The 23344-nt window shown below is 45.8% G+C and overlaps 1 long non-coding RNA gene across 6 annotated transcripts in view; it reads right to left on the bottom strand.

The window, feature by feature from the left end:
- LOC114087727 (uncharacterized) overlaps nt 1–22812 on the bottom strand; it is a 29552-nt gene extending 6740 nt beyond the window's left edge. For 3 of the 6 annotated variants that reach the window (XR_011708288.1, XR_011708287.1, XR_011708290.1), the window contains exons 1-4: nt 22543–22812; nt 14974–15013; nt 4390–4505; nt 2917–3500 (exon numbers count right to left, since the gene is read on the bottom strand). This is a non-coding gene — a long non-coding RNA (uncharacterized lncRNA). The remainder of the gene's footprint in view (nt 1–2916; nt 3501–4389; nt 4506–14973; nt 15014–22542) is intronic. The other 3 variants (XR_011708289.1, XR_011708291.1, XR_003581883.2) reach the window with 3 other exon arrangements.
- Between the last annotated feature and the right edge of the window lie 532 nt (nt 22813–23344).

Raw genomic sequence — 23344 nt, 5'->3', positions numbered from 1 at the left:
CTATGCACTGTTTTATCTGCATACCGTATTTCAGCATGTTGTATTTTTATTTTAATGCATCTCAAAGGATTTACTAATTTCCTTTGTGATTTCTTGTTTCACCTGTTGATGATTTAAGAAGTTTCCTTTTGGGCTGGGGATGTGGCTCAAGCGGTAGTGCGCTCGCCTGGCATGCGTGTGGCCCGGGTTCGATCCTCAGCACCACATACAAACAAAGATGTTGTGTCCACCGAAAACTAAAACAATAAATATTAAAATTCTCTCTCTCTCTCTCTCTCTCTCTCTCTCTCTCTCTCTCTCTCTCTTTAAAAAAAAAGAAGAAGTTTCCTTTCTACATATTTGTGAATTTTTACCATTTTATTCTATTATTGATTTCTAATTTCACCCATTGTGTTCATAGAACATACTTTGCATGACTTCAGACTGTTTAAATTTTACTTAGGCTTGTTTCCTTGCTTAACATATGGACTATCCTGAAAATTGTGTCCCTGGTTAAAAAAAAAAAAGTATGTTTGTTATTGTCCAGTGAGGTGGTCTATAGATGTTTGTTAGTTGTAATTTGTTGTTCTGTTGTTTAAATCTTATATCTTGTTTAGTTTTCTTCTTAGTTGTTGTATACATTATTGAAAGTGAAGTTTTAAGTTCTCACTACTGTTATTGAATTGTCTATTTCTTTCTTTAATTCTTTCAAGTTTTACTTTATGTATTTTGGGACATTCTTGTTAAGTGTATAGATAATTGCTATGTTTTTCTCATAGATAGACCCTTTTCTCATTATTACATGGGCTCTTTTTCTCCAATAATGTTTTTTTGTTTTAAAGGCTACTTTGCTGGTATTTGCATACCCACTCTAGTTCCCTTGTGATTAACATCTTCATCCTTTGACTTTTGTCCTATTTCTACTTCTGAATCTACATTTTGCCTTTTTGTGGACAGAAAATACTTGGATCTTCTTGGGTCTTTTTAAACCAGATCTGATAGTTTCAGCCTTTTGATTTTACTCTTAAGCCACTTGTGTCTAATGTTATTATTGATTTGTTTGCATCTGTGTCTCCCATTTTACCTGCTCTGTTGCATGTCACATTCTGTTCCTGTGCCCCTCCTTTATTTTTGGATTGTATTAAATGCATATGTTTAGTGTGATATTAATCCCTTTAGTGATTTTTAATAAATATTCTAATTCTTAGTGATTGCTGTAGGCCTTCAGAATGTATCTTAATTTGTCAGAATTGACTTTAGATTTATATTAATACCAGTGAAATATAGAAACATGTTTCCTGCATATTTTCAGCTTCCCTTTTATATTATGGTATACATTGTTTTTAAATATGCTACAAACCTAACCTAATAATATATTGTTATATATAAAGTTTATATAGTTTTATGTCTTTTAAGGAAGCAGAGAGATAATGCATATTTATAGAACTTATTGTGTTAATTTTCTCATTTATCCTTTCTAATTCCCTTGTATAATTAGGCCACAATCTGGTATCATCTCCTTACTCCACAATGGCTTTTCTCTCTGCTACCTCCTGTGTCTGTCATTGACAAAGATACTACATTTTTATAAATTATAAGGAACAGATTAAATTATTAATAAAAAAGTGTATATAGTGTGGTAAAATAATTACCCTGAGTTCCTGGTAGATCAAAAAGAAACAACTTCGTTTCTAGCAAGATTTAATACTGATAGTTAAGTGACTTCATGACGTTGTTATCTGTTCAAAGAGTCACCCAGGACTAAGTCCAAGTCCTTAATGACAATTTTACATCTGGAGTCACTTTCTGGAAGGGCAAAGATGCATTGAAACTATCACAACTTTTCCAATGTCAGCTATCCCATGGTTAGGGGGAACCAACTGGAATCCTGCCAGTGGTATGACTAGAGAGTTGCTTTATGCCTACATAAATCTCTCAAAAAAATATGGGTTTATGCATAAAGACATGGTATTTGGGAATAATGAGCAAATGCCTTTTATAGTGTTTTATATTTCCTAATTTTAGGATTTGTTCAGCATCTTAAGTTTGACAAATCTAAGAATGTAAACAGATGCACAGCTGGCAACAGAGAGGGGTTCTGTGACTCATGACTGAGCCATCCAGGTAGAGGATGCCTATCAGGCAGGTTAGGTGTGTTGCCCGATCACCTTCCCTGTGCTCAAGCAGAGCACATCATGGTGGTGGCACGTGGCAGAGCAAAACCACTCACCTCATCAGCCAAGGAGCACAAAGAGATAGAGGAAGGGGCCAGGGTCCCACAGCCTCCTTCAAGGATGTCCCTGCAATGACCCAGGGACCTCCCCTTAGGCTCCACCTCCTGAAGGTTTACCACCTCTCAATAGCAGTACCTGGGGGACCAGGACTTTAACACATGAACCTTTGGGGACATTAAACATACAAACTGCAGCATTCTGTCCCTCACTGTTCATTCACTTCATGGCCACTCAGCATAACCACTGGAGGTCCACTGCCACGGGTCTGCCAGACCTTGGACCAGAAGCCCCCAAACTGTGGCGCTTTCCTCTGTGTAAGTTGACCATCTCAGGTATTTCATGATAGTGAAAGAAAGCTGACTAGGACGCATAGTTTCAGACCATTTCCAACCCATGAGGAAGGATCCCTGTCAGTTTATGCAGCCATGCTTCCTCAAAAGTGATTTCCAGTGACTGTCCTTAGCTACAAGGTCCTTCCTTCCACAGGGGATGGCTTAGTCCTAGGTGGGGGAGAAATGTGCTTTTCTCCTCTTCACTGTTCCAGGAAAAATACCCATTTTTACTCCTAAGGTCATGAAATGATTGAGTTGTAAAGCCTGTGTTTGGAAGTATCTTCAGGACAGGTGGCTGAACAAAATCAGCTTGTCTGCCATGGCTGGAGAGGCCCAGAATCAGGCAGTCTGGGCAGGGGAGGGTAACTCACCAGGACATCAGGCCCCAGGCTCCTCTTGACCTTCTGCTCGGTCACCGGTAGCACCAGCTCTTGCTCCTTGTGAAGAGGCTGGTCAGTCCATCACTGGCAGGAAGAAGGGAAAGGACGATGGGCAAACGGGTCATGTCCAAGACAGAACCACAGAGGCAGGACAAGCCCTCAGCCAAAGCTGGGTTCACCTGTTGTGGCTGATGCACCACATGTGTCCACCAGGAGTAGGAAGCGATTACTCACGCGGAGAGGGTTTCGAGAGAGGGCAGGGCAGACTCGGAGACAGTTTGAAAATAGCTTGATGATAGGGTCAAGTGGCTGCCTGGCATTCACTGCAGATGGAGATGAGGCAGAGAGAGGGCTCCCGCACCTGGGCAGGGCCTGCTGGGGCCCAACGTGCCTTCAGTTCCAATGGAGGGAGCACCTGGCCTTCTCACCAGTTCTCTGGATGTTGGGCAAAAGCAGAAGGCAGAGTGGTGGGCTTGGAAACTGTCGACGTCTACAAGGGGTCAGACTCTCTTACACCATCTCATCTCCATGCTGTTCTGCTTGAACCTCAAGGCCTGCACTGCCCCGAGGGAGGACTGTTGGCACAGAAAGAGTTGAGGATGAGGCTGGCTGAGCAGGCAGCAGCAGCAGCAGCCTCACCCACCCAACAACACGGCCTTGCTGGGTCCTGGTTCCTTAGGAGATGTAGGGATCCAGGCCCATTTTCCACCCATGGCCAGGTCCTGGGAGCCACCGTCTCATGGCCCTTTCCAAAGCAATGAGGAAGGACCTGAGAGATGCCCTCGGGCCACAGCAGGACCTGGAGCATCTATCCGGTGGCAAAGGCAAGCATGCCACACAGGCACCCTAAAGCCCGATCACACGGTGCATCCTTTTGTTAGCTGGAGAGACGGAAGGAGTGCACAATTATAAAAAGAAACAGCCAATTCTGACTTCCAGGCTGGAGACTATCATGTTTTAAACCCCAGGAGGAACCCCTGAAAGACTCTTCATAGGGGGAGAAACTTTCCCCAGTGAAAGGAAAAGAGAGGAGGGAAAAAAGAAGTGAGAACGATGTGATAAAGTGTTTTCCAGAACACTCTGCCCAGGGCCTGCTGTGGAAAGAGGACACAGGGAAGCGGCCTCCACTCTCTGGGTCTTTCCCCTTTCTCTTACTCAGGAGGATGTAACTCTCTGCTTACAAATGGTCCTGCAGTGGGGAACCAAGCCACTTGGGAAGATCTATAAGTCAAAGGCATGCCAGTGGATGGGCAAAGGTGGCCATAAAGGCCTGCGGTTTCTGGGCCAAGTCCATCTGCAGAGATGAGCCTCTTCCCCTGGGCCATGGAAGCTGGTCATCAGCTCACTCCCAGAGGGGGGAGGAGGACTTGTCTTCCCGGAGCTGCAGGAGGAGCCTTTGGAGCCAGCTGTTCGTGTTTGTAGTATTTGGGGAGCCAGTGGATCTGGGGACTTATCCACACTTACCTCTAGGGACTCACCCAGAGACTTCTTTGGACATTGATATCACAACTTTGATGTCTGCAATCATCGCTCAGTTCCCAGGATGCTGTTGTGTGACCAGTCCAAGGTCACAAAGCCGCCTAGCCAGAAAGGACACAAATCCTATAACGAGGGCCCTCCACGAAGGCATCCTGGCTCCCGGAGGAGCACCCGCTAGCAGCCCAGAGGACTCCGTGGCACAGAACCTGAAAACAGGAGCCTGAAAGCCTCTTCTAGGATTTGGATTTACTTTCCCCCATTATTCCCCCCACCCTCTTTTTTTTTTTTTTCTGGAGAGCTTAAACAAAACTTTCCATTGTAGCTGGAAAGGAGGGAAAGGTACTAACTTCAACCACATTTTTTGGTACTCTATAAAAGCTAAATAAAAATAACAGTTAAAAAAACGAACAAGGTACCATCTAGAGGTGCGAGATTGCTGCAGGCCCAGGGGCACGCTGAAGACCGAGAAAGGCCCAGGCTCCGGCCTTATCTTAAAAAAAAAATCTGGGTACAAAGAACGTGCTACCACTTCGGTGGGGACGTCGGCTTGGACCCTCTCCCCTGCGCCAAGTAAAAACAGAGGGCGTTCCTGCCATCTGCGTGCTGCGACTGCCCTGCAGTGGAAAAAGGACATTTTTGCTGTGAATTTATCATTTGATGCAGATGTTTGGCCAGGGTTTCCTGATCTTGTCAGCAAAGTTGATGTTAAAAAATTAGGACAAGAATCATGGTTTATTTATGTTTTCTTATGAGGTGTAAATTTGCATAAATGAGAAATATTTTGACTAGGGTTCCTTAAAGGTCTTGTCGTTTGGGGTGCACAGCCTACTCCTTCTCCTTTTCATTGATAATGTGACTTTTTTTTTTTTTTAACCTGGGAGTGTGGGTCCTGTCTGCCTGCCCCCGCCACCTCTGTTTCTCACAGGACCTGCCTGTTTGTTACACTGATGACCGATTTCCCATCTCTTATTTTCTTCTTTTGAAATGACCATCCAGAAACGTAGACTTTGACCGTGGCGTGACGTTGCAGATGGCTAAACCCCTTTTGACCTCTAGACTTTTCAAAGTCTGCAAAGGATAAAAACAAGGAGGAATTTGCCAAGTTCATCAAGTCGAGGGCTTGGAGACCTCATGGCTGGCTTTGAATGCCATCTGTCACATTTTTCTGATTGGAAATGGTTAAAAAGTAGCTAGGAAGTTCTGGAAAATCAAAAGGGGTCGTGATAACAAGTTAAGCATTAGCAAGGAAGTTTTTCTTGAACTTGGGTAAGAGCGCATGGTCTGGGCCTCAGGAGTCATCTTACCCCTGTTTTCTGTTTTCCTTTTCAAGGTGGATGGATGCTGCCCGCCAAATCCATCTGAGCTGTTGAATATCCATCATGTTACAGGGAAGCCATTCCTTCTTCCAAAACAATTTTAAATTTTATGGAGTCTAAGTTAAAACAGAAGCATTTATTTTCTTATGGGTAAGGTTCCTGGAACACTCTATGAGGTAGATTTAGTCATTTTGACCAAGTAACACTTGACCAAACACTACTTTTAAGATAGAATTCTCTTTACAAAGTTTTTTAAAAAGAGAGAGATTTAAAAATACATTTATTTTGCTAATGAACATCATACTCTGGTATTTGGTCTGTAAAACTCTGTTTTCCTGAGACTCAGTTTCTTGCAATGACCTCTCCATAAGCAGCCTTCATAGTCAACCTAGGGTAGCAGCCATGGGTGTTCTGATTGCAATAAAAATTACACATGTGTATTATTGTTGCTATTGAAATTAATCAACGCTCTCCAATCTGGTGCATCTGTTTAAATTATTTGCAGATTCTCTGTGATTTACCAAAATTAATGAGTATGTAGATACCAGAAAAAAAATATGTCAGGATAGAGAACATCATGGAACATATTGTACCTTATTGTAAAATAAAAATAGCCTTGGACGGCCCGTGGAATGTGTTCTCGCAGCATAATCAGTTCTTTACTGTGGTTTCCTGCCAGCCGGGGAGCCCTGCGTCACAGAGAGTGGATGCCAAGGGTCTGGTTTGCACTTTGGTAAGACATGTTTTTCTTGCTGAGAGTTTTCAGGTTTGCAGTTTCCCCAAGTGCAAAGCACCCTGGTCACCTTCCCATGTGCTGTGTGGCTTTGTTCCAGAAGTCTCAGCAAAGGTTGGGGTTTCCGAGTTCAAACCACCAGTGGGCAGGGTGAGCCCACGTCTTTGGGATGTGGTCTGCCAGACACCTCCAGTCTGCTGGTGAGCGCAGAGGTCTTGGGCAGCTCAGTAGAATGTCCATCTTCTGTACATGAACTTGGCCTCCCAGCCCCAGCCCTCAGCTACCCAAGTCATTACAATGATGTGCTGAAGCAACTCCCTGAAGAAATCTTGGCAAAATGTTCCATCAAAGTGATGGGGGATTTCTACCTGCGACCTATGACACCACTTTTCAATGCACACAGGTGTTCAGGGTCCGTGTGTGATGAACTGCTTTCTTCTGTCCAAGCAAGATGACCTGTGGGAGGCCAGTGAGCACCTAGAGCTCCTGGCGCCTCCGGGCTTGGTCCCCTCTAGCTCACGCGTGTTCATGGGCCACTGTTTCGTGCAGGTGAGGCTTGAATGGTGCACTTTACTCAGTGGCTCCTGGTTATTTACTCAAGAAGAAAATGTCATTAGGGAACCAGAAGTGTGACCGTTACACTCTTCCCAAGTCAAGTGGAAGTTGATGCCAAATGCATACTGTTCTCGCTGTCACTTTGCTGCTGGCTTCTGCCTCATTGATAATGACCTAGGGTTGCCGTGAGCCAGGCTTTCACATGGAGGAAGCTGTGGAAACACCACACCCTGCCCCTCAGCACCTCCCTGTCTGCAGCAGTACTCTCTAAAGACAAACCAATAGACACGTGGGGGCAAGGAGTTTAAAAGGTAGGGCTTCACTCAACATGGGGACCACTGAAGATGCCACAAGTGGCTTTATTTCAAGTTCTTTGGTTCTTCAAGCCCCACAAGATCTCTTGCTTCAAGCCCTTGCCCTGTGGCTCTGCCAACTCCTTCCCAACACTGACCCTTGTTGAGACCTGTCCCACTGAGGCCCTTTCTGTTCATCTGCTTGGCCAATGCCCCCATCCCTGCAGGTCCCTGGTGGCCTCATCAGCCACACCTTCCCACTTCCCATCACTATCGTCCACTCTGTGTGTCCCCCCCACCCCCGTATTGCCCTTTTCAGACAAAGTATATATTTAACACTTGCTTAGAAGATCCAGGTTAAGAGAAGATGAATATTCAACTGGGCAATGGGTTCTTTGCCCACTGTCATCTCCGTTACGTATGGAAGAGTGCCTGGCCCACAGGGGATGCTCAATTAAAGTTGGACAGTTATTTATTTTAAAAAAAACATAGCTAAGCCAGATGTGCCATGTACAGGAAGAAGCCAATGGTAGAATCCGATCAGTTCCTCTCTGCCTGCTGTGTACCCACTTCTGCCTCCTTCAGAATCCTACTCACTGAGGTTAGGGAGGTTGCTTCAAATGGTACATTTTAGGTCTGGGGATGTAGCTCAGGGGTAAGTCAGTTGCTTGGCATGCATGAGGCCTGGGGTTCAATCCCCAGCTTAAAAAAAAGAAAGAAAGAAAGAAAAGAAAAAGATTTCAAGGTTTATAATCTTTGATCTGCTATATCTGCCTTTTAAAAAAGCCAGATAGTATATATTTTCATACTGTTCTTGCTGTCATTTTTCTGCTGCAACCATACAACTCTGCCATCTTAGTAGGAAAGTAGCCTTCAATAATTCGCAAACAAATGGATGTGGTTGTGTTGCAATGAAACGTCACAAAAAAAGAAATAATGAGTCCAGCTTCATTTGAGCAGGGGGCTATCATCTGAGGCCCTGTATTAGACTGTTATTGCCCTAAAATGACCATTTCCTAAAAACAGACTGAGGTTCAGTTTCATGTCTATCTTTGGCCACTGTGACTTGGACAGAGGTTTGCTAAGTGACTGTTGGTCTTAGGTATTCATTTATTCATTTCATTTCAGATTAGATAAAGCCCTGCCCACTTAGCACAAGTACCCGGCACTTTTTCCCCCTCTTTTTTTTCTTCATTTTAAAAATAGCATCGCATCTTGGTGACCATCTTGTTTACATAAACTAAACCTGAGACGAAGTTTCCAGTGCCAAGCGGCGGCTCAGTGAGATCTTTGTGGTTAAACTGGTTTCTCACCCACCAGATTCTGGAAGAGGAGAAGAAGGGATTGCAGGAGAGGAGGTGTGTTTTGAGGAGGGATCAATATATAATGGAAACCAGACTGCACCGCCTTCATCCTCCCCCAGCCCCACAGCAAGTAACCCTTGTGTGGGAGTCAGGACCCAAGGGTGGACTTCAGGCCCTTAACTGCAGGGGGGCCAGGAGAGACAGCATGTTCCAGCCCCAGCTCAGAAACCCAAGCCCAGCAGGACCCGAGGATGCAGACCTATGGCACGTGCCCTTCCTCATGTGTTACCCAACAAGTTTCCGCAAAGACACACCTTCTATTCCAGCCAAGCACTGCTTCTGTCTGACCTGGATGAGCCCTAGAAGAACTGGCCATAACCTCCCTGCCAGAGGGCAAGCTCAGAGAGTCCCTTTAGCCTCCACTGCTCCATCTACACAGACCTGAGTCCTGGCAGTAGAAAAAGATGACTATCCCTGGTTGCACCCACTCCCCGCATGCCCCATAGTTCAAAGCGGCCCAGGTAAGGAGAGGAAGGGAACCATCTCCTTCTGACCCCTGGAAAACTGTCCCAGCCCAGGCCCTGGGGGCAGTAGCATCAGTGGCTAATGAGACAGGGTGGTTCGCTCTGTTGCGACTTTTGAGGTATTTACTTTGTAGAACTAATGGCTGCCAGTAGGTACTCTGGACCAAGAACAATCTTTTTTTTCCTCTTAATAAGAGGTAATCTGAGTAACTAGATTGTGGGTTGTGTTCAGACCAGAGGGCCAGCTCAGGGAGTCAGACACATCCTGAGGACCACAGGGGCACTGTTGGTCTCAGAGGCTCTTTACAGAGTCGGTGACTCATCCAGATCTGCAGGAAGAGGTCCAGCCAGGACCCCAGCAGGTTTCTATAGGCACCGTCATCACAGTGGCCCAAAACAAGGCAGGGAGAAGAGCTCAGCAGGAGGCGAGAGCCACTGGGACTGGACTCTGACCCCAAGCTCCTCAGCCTGGTCTGCTTCCAGCGTCCACTCTGGGGATCTGCCTCCTGGTTCCCAACCTGCCTTCATTCCAATCATCCCAGGGTCTTAAAAACAGGATCCATGTTGGGGCCCCACTCGGGCAACTAAGAGTCTCTCCTGTGATTTCAACATGCAGTCGGGGCCGGGAAGCCCTGCTCTGCAGATAACATCATGATGTTAAAAATACTCCTGGAAAGAAGTAAGGAAGGGCACCAGCTGCCCAACACCCTGTCTCTTCACCCAGGAACGTCCCCCATAGAGCTCTGTGAAACCAAGTTATTAGATCATCTTATAAATGATTCCATTTGTACACAGTGAGAAAGAAAGAAAAAGATGAAAGGTGTTTTACAACTGCAGGTCAAAAAGGACACTGCCCAGGGCCTGCGGCCATGGATGGCCACTCAGTTCTCCCCATAGTGTAGGCAGTTCTAGCAGTGCCTTGATGCTGAGATGACCACTAAACTGAGTGCACAGGTGACCGTGACGTAGTGATCAGGGCGTCCACTTGGAAGAGAGAACAGGATTTGATTCTCTGCCCTTCCATCAGGATTTGACCTTGGGAAAGTGACTTAATTTAAGACATGGTTTAATCTTCTATGAACTGAGAAGAATAACACTGAGGTCACAGACTCTGCTTTGTTACAGTTATATATTAGAAAACATGAAAAATTTAATAATTAAGCCAATTGGTAGACATAAAGCACTTCAGTCAGATTCATGACCCATAGTGAACCTTCAACAGACGGCGGCTGTCGCGATCAGGACCTTAGGCAGCTGTGTTTTTGGACAGGAGTCTTGTTTGTTGCATGGGATAATGACTCAAGAAGAAAAATCAAGCTTGCTCATCCAGTCTGGATTTTTCTGGAAGCTGTAAGCTCACTAGTGTTTTTTGGGCACATTGCCAAATGCAACAAGATCCAGAAGATTCGGTTACTGTGGACCCGCGACAAAGATGAACTTCTGCAGAAAGCAGGCCAAAAATTTCGGGAGCATCCTACCTTCTGGGATTTCCCGTTGGTTCTTGGCAGTTCATGTAAGGAATATGGGCATTGCTGTCTTCTCTAACATCCTCTTAAAAGCCAGGAAACCAGCTACAGAGGCGTGGCTGGAACATTTTTAAAATCAGTGTTGTTAAGCACAGAGATAAAATGTGACTGCCTCCAATGCTTGATTTTAATTTAAAGATAAAAATATATTTAAAAACCTCCAATTTCAACAGACCATTTGGGAAGTAAATTATGTTTTATTGAAGTTGTCCTATGTTATCACAATACTTGCTAGCGGGTACATGCGTGTGTTTGTGCATATGTGTGTGTGTGTGTGTGTGTACATAACAGACATGTATTATCTGTTTGTGAGAATAGTAATACCAGTCCCATCTCAGATCGAACATCTGAGTTTTGCTCTTCACAACAGAATCAACGTGTGTTTGAGGACCTCGTTACTTAGCCCTTCTGACAGGAAACTTTTAATATTGGAAGTTATGCTCAGCTACAATTTTAAGAGGAAGGCAAAGCCAGATAATGCACTAGGAAGTGATGGATGGAAGGATGAGGGATGGACAGACAGATGAAGTAGAACACTGGAGTCAAAGACGTCTCTGTCATTCTGCATGCCTGTGTTCTTCAGGGCCACCTGTAGAGGTAGCCAGAGGAAGAAAGATTGGGGTTACTGCTGACACCTTCATTTCATGCCGAGTCAGAAAGTACCTGTTCCCTGTAAACACGTGCATGGTACAGAGTGTGCCACTCAGAAGAGGAGCTTTCAGCCGACTCCACTCTCTGAGTCTGAGGAGGAAACCCAACACCTTGCAAACATCAGAAAGTGCCTGGCTGACGCAGGCTGTCTCTTAACTCACATTCTGACCCCGTGAAAGGTCAAGCGTCATGCTTCCAGACCCAGGCCTTGTTGGCCCTGCAGAGTGAATTCCTATCATACGAGCGGAAGTTCTCACCCTCCACTCCCTGCTGGTGACCTCAGGCATCAGCAGGACAGCGAGCAGCACCCACACGCCTCCCCTTATCTCTCATCTCCACACTCCCATGCTCGGCACCCGGCTGCACCTGGCATTGGCTGGCCGTCGACAGGCAGCGCTCCATCATCGGGTGAGGAGCAGAAGGGCTGTCCAAGCAGCGCCAAACATTATTTAAGTTTCTATAATCAAGATAGGAGATAGACCCTCCCACTTGATTGCCGGGAATACACACATCCAATTACAGTAAGTTATTATTAAGTAACTTATCACCACAATGAAAGGCACTTCAGAAAAATTGGCATGATAAAACTCAATTTCCTAGGGACAAGCTGATGAAATTCTATTTATTCTAGTAATCTAAACTATTCGACCCCTCAAGGAATTTGAAAAGAAAGATTCAGAAAACCATGCATGGGACCTGCACAGCTGTCCCTGGGAGCAGCAGCAGCTCTTGCAAGGGATGCGAATCCTTGAAGGTGTCTCAAGGCAGCTCGGGGTCTCTGCACGTGAACCAGACAGTTGAAAACCCAGCAGGTGCTGATGGGGCTTGAGTGCACACCTTCTTGGTCCCATAATTCAAACAGAGGAAGAAAGGAGCCCCCGGGTACTTGCATAAGGTCATTTCTGGATGTGAGTTTGGGTCAAATACAGTGAGCAACCTGCCTTGTTGGCTGAGCACACTTTTGGCAAGAAGGACTAGAGTGTGACCACCTTCACCATGGAGCACCACTGCAGGGCACCCAGAGTTCCCCTGCCCCCTGTCCCAGCTGCACAGGAAGCCTGGGAGGTGAACTCATTTCCTTTAGTTCACTAGTGCAAAAACCATCACAAGAAGCCAAGGGTCTCGCTGCAGGTCTGAAGTTGCAGCTCCAGAACTTGAACCCAAGGCTCTCTGAGTCTAAATCTGCGTTCCTCCTTCCCTGGCCTTCCAAACTCCTCTCCTTGCCGGAAAGAAAGGGTAGATGAGTCAGTGGCCTGAAGCAAGTATTATGTTTCAGGTCCAGTTTCTCTCTTGCTCTCCATACCGTAAAATAAGAGTGGACTCGTAAGATTAGATATACTGTAAAGCAATTTGAAAAACAAAACGATGTTTGCCCAGGAGATTGCAAGGAGTCTACATTGATAATCCAAGCACCCTTGTTGGAGTGCATGTCCGACAGGGTGACTAATAAACCACAGCACTGCACTCCGAATCACTGGTGACTACTAAGTGCACAGAGATTTCGGAAGGGAAGTGAGGTGAGGCAAGTGTTCAGTGATTACCATAAGTTCCCCAAGAAAGTACGTGGAGGAAGAGCAAGTCATCACTCAGTTCCCGCTGGGCTGAACCCGACGGCAAACCAAAGCCAGTCGAACGGAATGGGTGACAGAGACAGAAAGTATTCTCCAGCATGTGATCCAGAATAAGTACATGAGGGTAAAATAGCCCAGGAATGTTTCTTAATGAGTGGGTAAAGGATTCCAGTCCCTCCATGTCCAGTCTGAGAGGGCATGTCCCAAAGCCAAGGACCCAAGTGTTGGGTGACTTTGTCCTGTGTGGATCCTCCAGAGGCTGCCAAGGGCTCTGGATGTCATGAGCATGATGGGGGACAAGAGGTCCAGGGGCAGCGTCCCCTTCTGTTCCACCTGGTCATCTGTTACACTGTTGAGGCTCCTCCAGGCAAAGCCCCATTGATGAGCACCCAGCCTGCCAAGGAAGATGGGGTCCCAGCTGAGACCAGGAGTCGCGACACCCCCTTTCTACTCTCACACTTCTCCAGTGTGAAGTGCTGTTGAATTTACAGCAACTCGGCTGAGGTCTTTCCATTGACATCATCCAGCCAATTTGCATTGCTCACTTTTTCCACAATAACTAGAATATTTGGCAAAAGGGTACCATTTTGCAATGGGAAGGCTTCCAAAGTGAGAACCTAGTTGTTTGCTCAGTTCCCTTGCTAATAGGAAGCACCTAAGATGTATCCTGAGACTTCTCTGAGCTCTCCTGCATTTATGCCTGGTAGAAGTAAGGATAATGACACCGAATCAGCATTCTAGTGACATTCCTGTGTGGCCATCAGAGGTGGAGACTACAGGGATTCATGGGGAAGCATTCAGGGTGTTACAAACCCCGAAGTGGCTGCCTAGTGATATCACTAAATGACCAAAAGGGGGGAAATAACAAGTATGCCATTGGGCTCTGCTAGAGGCCATATTCTGAGCCAGGGACAGTGAGAATTGAAATGTCATGGCAGGAACTGTCAGAGAGGTGAGGGTTCCTTGACAGGCTGATGAATCTAGGTGATGAAGGACAGTACCTTCATCCAGCAGCTAGAATCAAGCACAAGTCCCTTCCAGTAATACCGCTACTCTAAAAGGACAGATTCCCAGTACAACATGTGGTTGATCACCAACCAAGGACCCGTCGCTAAAATACAAAGGGAAGCTGTCGACTCATTCACTATTTTCACCCCCCAGTTGAGCTTTGAAATCATTCAAGGTGATTGTCATAAATGTCTATCATATTCTATCTTAAATATTGCAAAAGGGGCTTTTATAGTATTGGGTTCAGACTCAACCCACCGCGTGTCACATGTGCTTGGCCATCGGGTGCAGAGAGGATGCGTGCTCACAGACACCTCATTTCTGGCCTGGCAGGTTACCCAGGAGCTGATGCAGAATTGCACAATGAGACAGAGACAGGAGAAGTGGGTTAACACCAACCAGCCGGCTACACACTGCCAGGCGGATGACAGGTTGGGACTTAAAGGAAGGTGGAGGCACTCTGATTACAGGGGCTGGACAGGCTACCTCCACGCGGGCCTAGTCTTCTCATCACCAGCTCACGTGTCGACAGTGAGAAGCCGTCATCACCGTAGGCCTTTCCTGGATGGGAATCGCCACTCACCAGTTCCCTTAGTAAAGCATGTGTGAAGTGAACCAGGAACAAATTGTGTGTATTTAACACGAGGTGTCGGCTTGCACTAACAACAGCTAGCACAATAAAGTCCAGTTGGAATCAGGCCCAAGGAAACCTGATCGTCACTGACACGGAGTCCGGGACCAAAGCCACATAGCCAGGAGGGACCGAGAACCACCAACCAATTCCCGAAGAGGCTTGACCCAAGTGGGGACAGAAGAAATAGAGAAGATTGGTGGAGACCCGAGGAAGGACAAGGAAATGGGACTGTGATCTAAAGCCCCGTGTTAAAGGTCCTCAGACCTTCACTCCTAAGCCGTTTCTCCCCAGCCTGTCACTCACAAACTTCTGCCCAATCAGTAAGCCTTAGAGTTACCGTAAGTTCACCCTCTTATGAAAATTACCTTGTGCACTGCTAATCAGCCCATGTAATGAGTTGATCAAGCAAAGAGAGATGTGATATTTTAGGACAGCTATGCTCTGGGGTACTTACCAATGCCCTCTACTGATCAGATAACGGAGGCCACGCCAGCCTAGGAGGAAGGAGACCAGACTCTGTGAACTGTCTTTGATCACCAGGCTGATGTCCTCCCCACCTACCTTCCTATGCTCACCCCTCACCACGTTTCCTTTAAAAGAAGAGCCCAGACCCCCAAACTCTCTCACTCTCAAGCGGGCTGCAAATCTCACCCAAAGGATATTCCTTGCTTTCCCAAATAAATTTCCTTGCCTCTAACTGACACATCCTTAATTTCACCTCTGCAATGTTTGTCAAGAACCCCTTTCCCCTGAGTAGAGGTTTCCCTCTCTGGGAACTCCTTGGACCTCCCCTGGAGACAGGAGGCTGACGTTTGTACAGACAGTCTGCATTTTGTGGGTCTAACTTTTATTATTATTATTATTTATTTATTTTTAAAAATGTATTCATTTTGCTTAGGTATATATGTCAGCTAAATGCATTTTGACTCATTGTACACAATTACAGCACAACTTTTCATTTCTCTGGTTGTACACAATGTAGCGTCACATCCTATGTGCAGTCTTACATGCACCTAGGGTAATGATGTCCACCTCATTCCAACATCTTTACTGCCCCCATGCACCTTCCCCACCCTCCCTCCCCTTTGCCCAAAGTTTCTCCATTTTTCCCATACCTCCCCACTCTCCATTTTGGATCAGCATCCATTTATCAGAGAGAATATTTGATCTTTGGTTTTGGCATTGGCTAACTTCACTTAGCTTGATATTCTCCAACTTCATCCATTTACCTGCAAATGCCATGATTTTATTCTTTTAATGCTGAGTAATATCCATTGTGTATATATACCACAGTTTCTTTATCCATCCATCTATTGAAGGACATCTAAGTTGCTATGAATATTGATGTGGCTGCGTTACTATACTATACTTATTTTAAGTCCTTTGGGTATAGACCGAGGAGTGGGATGGCTGGGTCAAATGGTGGTTCTATTCCAAGTTTTCTAAGTAACCTCCATACTGCTTTCCAGATTGGTTGCACCAATTTGTAGTCCCACCAGCAATGTATGAGTGTGCCTTTCCCCCCCCACATCCTTGCCAACACTTATTGTTATCTGTATTCTTGATAACTGCCTTTCTGACTGGCGTGAGATGAAATCTTAGAGTAGTTTTGATTTGCATTTCACCAATACTTAGACTTCCTTAACAAGACTCCTAAAGCACAAGAAATAAAATCAAGAATTAATAAATGGGATGGTCTCAAACTAAAAGGCTTCTTCTCAGCAAAAGAAACAACCAATGAGGCGAAGAGAGAGCCTACATTTGGGGAGCAAAATTTTGCCACCCATGTATCAAATAGATAGAGCATCAATCTCCAGGATATATAAAGAACTCAAAAAACAAACACCCCAATCAATAAATGAGCCAAGAAAATGAACAGATACTTCTCAGAAGATGATATATAATCAATCAACAAATATATGAAAAAATGTTCAACATCTCTAGAATTAGAGAAATACAAATCAAAACTACTCTAAGATTTCATCTCATGCCAGGCAGAATGGCAGCTATCAAGAATACAGACAACAATATGTGTTGTAGGTCTAACTTTTTCAACACGCATTTTCCCATTGACAATGTTGGGTTTTACAGATGCCCAAGAGAATGTCCATTTAGTGCTACCAAAGATATCAGGCCATATTAACACTTTTGTTTTCAAATTATTTTTTATCATTTAACAACTGACTACAGAGGAGCTGAGGAGGCCTGGAGGGATAGGATGACCAGCCACAGCCATCCACCCGGGCTGGGGAATTTCCTAGCACGTTCAGTGAAGGAATAACTTGAGGTAACATCTCTATTAAGTAATTTTTGCATTTTTCATAATTTTTGAGCTATCTGGTTAAAGGATGCACAAGCCCTAAAACAGCCTCCCTATTTTCCCCGAGCACGAATTCTCTGGGTTGAGGTTGGTGGCAGGAAAAAGAGGAAGCCTCAGGTGGAGGTTGGAGGCTGTGCTCAGTCTGACTGTCTCTCCCAAGGGACCTAGGAACAATGAGAGACAAGGGATTCTGCAACCAAATTCATTCTTCTCGTGATTCTTGCTGTCTGGGCTCTGCGAAGCAAAGTGAGATCTCCATGCTAGGCCTTCCCATAGGTCAGGTCGCTTGGCGTTTAAATCTTGACTTAATTATCTTATCTTCTCCAGTCCCTTTTCCTGGAATGTCTACAGTCCTTCTTTAATTCCACCTATAGAAACTTTGTAGGTTACAGTCAATTGTTCGTGCCCCTGGAAGCCTACCAACAGCTCTGGGGGGAATTGCCCTTCCGGTGGGCTTCTAGAATACTCCAGTGGACTAGCACTGACATACCAGAGCATGATTAGCTATGTGTCTATCTTTCTGCTCAACCGTAATTCGCATAGTGTGGGGACTATGGGGCCTTCTTAATTCAGCAAGGAGAAGGCACCAAATTTAGTTACTAATCAAACTAAATTAACACAATATCAGTAACAAGGGGTTAGTGATAAGAAAACCCTGCCAAGATCCCCTGGCCCTTTGAGTAACTTATCGCGAGCAGAGTAAATCACATGCATCTTAAATTCCCAATTTTCCTCCTGAGATTCCTGATTTTATTTGGGCTGGGAGACTGGAGCACCAACGGAAGGGAAGTGCCCAGCATTACCACGGTGAGCTCTGGTTGCTGATTTGCCTGCATTCCCGAGAGGGCCTTTTACTGCATCCGGGGGCCATTCCTGTGCCTCTGGGCATGACTTCCAGTGGCCTGCTGCCCCTGCCCTGGGGTATGGGAGCCACTTCCATGGCAGGTGCAGAAAGATGCCAGCTCCTAGGGCCCCCTTCTTCCCTGAGCCAGAGACTGACTTGGCAGGAGGGTGAAAGCCCAGCCCCCTCACCTAGGATGCTGATTTCACTCGGAACTTCCCCTGGGATCGGGCAGAGATGGACTTGGCCTTGGTTACCATGGTGCCCTGGCTTTCTTCCTCCCGTGACTTGCTCCTCTGTACCCCTTTGGGTTACCCCAGGAGGACTTCCTTAACAAATCGCACATGTATCTTGTCCCAAGTTTTGTTTCTAGAGAACCTACCTAGGACAAGAGTGCAGTTTCATGGCTGCCTAAGGCCAGCTTCTTGCCACGAAGGACAAGACAAGCAGGTCCTCGCCTCTGGCCTATAGTCTTGCAGGGGTTAAAATGGTCACAGTTGACTTTGCACAGCTGGCTGTATCTCCAGGTGCCATTTGCCCACCTCTGGGTAGGGACAATGGGAGCACACCAGAGGCAACCATGTTGGCCATGTTGGGCTTTACCTGCGGGTCTCTGAGCCCATGTAGTTCTGGGAGGTTCTGAGTCCTAACAACTGTCATAGCTCTCCAGAAATAGCTTTCTATCTAACCCGACTTAAGCAGAATCTATTCAAAGGTAAAAATGTATTTTTTTTTTCTTTCATCACACTTCAAGGTTTTTTTATGTCTCAACTCAAGCCAAGATGGGAATTGGAAGTACTACAGCATTTTTTTTTTCCCTTTTGGAAATTATTCTTGGGAAATGGGGCTCTTGAAGATGCTGGTGCTTATAAACTTTTCTACCCAGTACTCAGCTGTCTTCTCAGAGATTCATATAGAAGTGCAGGTTTTAGATGTATGATGTGTGCAGAGTTGAGACGTACAAGTCTTGCTTTCCATTAACTGGAGGAAGGAAGAAAGAGGGGTGGGAAGAAAGAGAAAAGGTAAAGAAAAGGAGGGAGGGAGAAAAAGAGAGAGGAACGGGGGAGAGAAGGTGGAAAACAAGATGATTTGGTGATTATGTTTGGTTTTATTTTAGGCTGAAAGATCAGTAACATATTCCATCTTCAATTGCAAAATGATTAGCTGTTTCATGTGATCTTATTCAGTAAATCCCAGGCCCTAGCCCTTATAACCATGTTAAGAAACAGATTTTACTCCCTGGATGGGACGGATATCGGGGGACAAGATATCATTGTCAGGACTGAAAGTTTTCTTATTTACCTCAGCCTCAAAAATTCCCAGAAACCGACAGATCATTCCATTATTAAAACACAGAAAACAAAGTCTGTCCCCTGAAACAGATGTCTCAGAGAGGGTCATTATGGAATTTTCATACTCACTATCAAGCCCTCTAGTTATGCCTTTCTAATGTTTCACCTTCTTTGGTGAATGTGGTCACATGGGCAACCCTGAGACCTAGTGGTTGGTATGTCACCAAATGAAAACAGGTAAGCGCCACCAAAGTGAACAATATTGTCCTAACATTTAATTTTTTTATGATATTCGTGCTACTTAGGCATCATATTCTTCTTGTATCATCTTCAAGGCTGTGTCATGAATGAATATCAGGTCTTCTGTGCATGATCCTGCAGAACACAAACTCGCTAGAGTGCTAAGCTATGATCATATTACTTGATGCTGAAAGGAATGTACACATGCATATGTATGCCCACAATAGTCTAATTTGAGAAAAATGTAGAATAATATAAAGTGCATGGACTAAAAGTCAGAAGAGCTGTTTTGAGCCTGAAGTCATAGCTCTGTAGCTCTGTGACTTTGGTCAAATCACTTACCCTCTCTGTCTGTAATTTCCTTGCCCTTAAAAGATGACAAATCATGCTTATATTTTGGTCTGAGGTCAAAGTAATAATGTCTTTAAAAGTCTTATATGGTGAGAGAGGATATTCAATGTTAATTTGCTAATTGAAGCTGAGTCTGGATATAGTCATCAAATAAAAGAAGGTAAGAATTAAAGTTTGATTATAGTAAATCAAATCCTCCATTTACAATCTTTCATCATTCCACTTGGCAAATGTGTGTGTGTGTGTGTGCGCGCGCGTGTGTGTGTGTGTGTGTACTTTCTTTCTTTTGAGGGTCCGTGACATGCCAGGTATCCCTGGAAGCTTGAACTGTGATGAGGATGAGGTTGGTAACCAGGACAGCTATGGTCAAGCTCCAAAATGGAACACAGACAGTCAATGACAGCGTTTGAGGGGCTGCTAAATGCCACACAAAATAGAAAGGCGTGCTGAGATGCAGGATCGGTTTGGGGCCCCCTCAGATGTGGACCTCCTGGACAGGTGCCATGTGGGTGAAGACCTGATGGGTGATAAGGAGTTGGGCCGTGAATGACGAGCAGAGAGAGGACATGTGGGCAGAGTTGTCTGGACAGGGGACATGTGAGCGTGTCACTGTCTCCTCTGTGACAGACACCTTGCTCCTCCTGACATAACCTTTGCACCAGCCACCTCTTAGGATTTACTGGGATCATCGAACATTCTGCTGCAGGAAGTCCAGGAAAGCCTGCGCTCCGTGGACTGCCCGACCTGGTGGCTGCATGAAGACCCCTGGTGTGGGAAGGATCTGTAGCTGGGCCATCGAAAGACACTCACTGCCTGGTTTACAGGGGACCCCAGAAGATCCCTCCTTAGGCATCTGCACCAAGGATGTCACCATTCTCACAAAAAGGCTGGACCCTAGGTAAGTCCTGCATGAATCCCCAGCCCCATCCCCACAATCCGGAAGAACCCAGTTTTTCCTATCTATCTGTCCAACTATTTTATGTGGGGTTTTCCCCCCCAATTAGGGAATAAAAAGGCAATAGAAAAATCAGAAAACAATGTTGCCCTCGGTGACATTGGGCTTAGGCTTCCTGGCCCAGGTTTGGCTCCTGCGGGTGTGCCCTGCTTGCCCAGGGAGGTGGGGAGTTCTGTGAATATGCATTTGAGGAGAGGAGAGGGGAAAGACGGCAGAACAGAACTGGAGGTAAGGGAGAGCTTGCTAGGAAAGGTAATCTGGTTATTTATTTGTAGTTTACTTAGGTCAAGGGACCTTAAAAATGGCTTTGATAAGAGTGGCCAAGGTTTCTTCAGAGATTAACTGGCATTCTTTAAAAAGGGCATCTGCCCTGTTTTGCACAGGTGTCTGGAGAGCCGGGGACTGGGTGCCCTCGGAATCCTGTGCTGAGCTGTAGGTTTCCTTAAGACCTGCAGACACCGCTGACATCATGGACTCCATTCTCAGATTCCTTCTCTCTCTCTCTCTCTCTCTCTCTCTCTCTCTCTCTCTCTCTCTTCCCTTCCTCCCTCCTTCTCTGTCCCTCCCTCCTCCACTGCCCAATCTCTCCCAATCTCTTTCTCTCTTCAGTTCCTTCAGGTAATTCCTCCTCAAACTTGTACCAACTTGTTTTTGACTGACAGTGAGCAGTGAGGGAGTCCTCTTCCTTTGGAGAAACCCTCAGCACCCACCTTCCCCAGGGCAACCTGCGTCCACTGAGCCTTCCCTTGGCTGCCACAATTCCACGTCTGTCCAGGAGCCTGCGCCTTCCATCTCTGCAGGTAAGAGGCACACGCTTGTGCCCACGCTGGGGCGTGCAGCGTTTTAGAGGTATTTTTGAAAAACTTTCCTTCTAAAGGCAATGAGAAAGTTGAGATTCTTTTGAAACTTAACTTAAATCATTCAAGACGTCCAAGCTTATCTGGGGGAAGTTAACAAGTGTTGTTTGCTTGTGGAAAACGGGTTTTTCCCTTAATGATGGGGCAAAGAAAAAAGAGCACTTTATTCTTGCCTGTGAAACAGTATCCAGATGTTGTCTTGCTTGCCGGGGGTGTAAGGGGTCTAGATCACGGGAGAGGAGTGACTTTGACTTCTCTCTGCAAGTGTTTTTCTATCACAGCGTCTGTCGGAGCCTGGTTTTCAGCGATTCTATAGCTCTTTGGCTAATTCTCTAGCAGTCATTTTCCTTTGTCGGTGAAGAAATCAGTTTAGGTTGCCGTAAGGCGAAACCTCATGGGAATATTTTAAAATCTGTTACCTATCCTTATGAGAAAAGAGGTTACGTAAGCCTTCTGTGGTAGGTATAAGGAATGTAAACAGTGCTGACTTTGGAAACACTGTGAACTTCGTCCACGACCCATTGATAATGCTTTTTATAATCTGTGTGTGATTTCAAGCGAGTTTGGACTATTCTGAGCTAATAAATGTTACCCTGGGTGAAATTTCCCCGTGGTTCCTGTAAAGCCTACTTTGTCCCCTCTCTACTTCCGCATTTCGTTGCCTGAAGGAAATCAGAATTTGTTGTTCCGCAGACGTTCCTTGACCTCACAATTGATTTCAGTTACAGGTTAGGAAACTTACAAGAAATGCAATACTTCAACTTCAGGGAACAAAAGACCCCAAATTTCTACTGAAGTGTTCAGGTTAACTTCTTTTCATCTAAACATATCTTAATTTCCCCCACTTGACCTGTCAGAAGGATTTTTGAAAGACTTAGGAGTGACTCTCCACGTTCCTTTCCTGCAACCCCCAAATCCCCCACTCTCTCCACACTCACACACAGTGGTTGTCCTTCCAGACTCTTCCCCGTTTTGTCCCTCGTGAATGTTTAAACAACTAGGTCACAATCAGTCACAGCCTTAGGTGATAAAGCCTCTGCAAGTTAAAATTGCCCTAAAACTGAAAGAAAATGTCACATGAAACTATAACGCACTTTTCAATGTCATCCTCTTGTGAGAACCAGATAGATATTGGGGAGACTTCCGGCTGAGCCATCAAGCACTCACCTTGGAGCTCCAGAGCTTGCTCTTGCCACACCTTCCTGGGGGGTATCTTTCAGCACTTTCCTCATCCCTGGCTGTCTGTCACATGATGGACGGCCATGCAGGGGGCGAGCCGGGGGTCAGCCGGTGCTCTTCGCAGGAGGCTGACGAGCGAGGGGTTGACCAGGCTGCTGGGTCCTGCCTCAGAATGCTCACCAGGTCTGGAGCAGCCTTTTCTTCTCTGGATTCAAGAGATGCCGAAGTGGTTGGGGAGCTTTGGAGAACAGTGTTGGTGGCGTTTTTTATTCTGGTTGCTTAAGAAAACGCGTTTCTGAAAAGCCCTCCTCCCTTCTGCCCACTCCTTCCTCCCACCCGGAGTTGTGGTCATTTTTACACAAAGTGCTATTTCCCCACTTTCCTCTCCTCACACTTATAACCAGTGCAGACAGCCTGTGTTTTGGGGGGAAGAGAGAGTGGGACCCCAGGCTTCACGTGCCAGCAGTCCCCAGCCAACAAAAGCAGGTCTCTTGGCTCCTTCCCCCAGGGTTGAGCATGCCCCGCTTGGTGCTGCACTGCGCTGCGGAAATCCTGGACGGCTGCCTGTTCTTTCTTGGTGTGTGTGTGTGTGTGTGTGTGTGTGTGATTATACACCTGAATGATAGCAACACGCTGGATATAAGAAAGCCCGCACATGTGTGCTTTTAGCACCAAATAAAGAGGCGAACTTTTCTGATTTAGTAAGCGAATGTCCAGCCCTTCACAGATCCCTTCCTGCCCAGTCCCTCCCATCTGTTCGAGGCATGGCACAGCCCCCTGACATTTTTGC

This window comes from Marmota flaviventris, chromosome 8 (genome assembly GCF_047511675.1).
Source record: "Marmota flaviventris isolate mMarFla1 chromosome 8, mMarFla1.hap1, whole genome shotgun sequence".
Lineage (NCBI taxonomy): Eukaryota > Metazoa > Chordata > Mammalia > Rodentia > Sciuridae > Marmota > Marmota flaviventris.
This window is presented reverse-complemented; position numbering and strand designations above follow the sequence as displayed.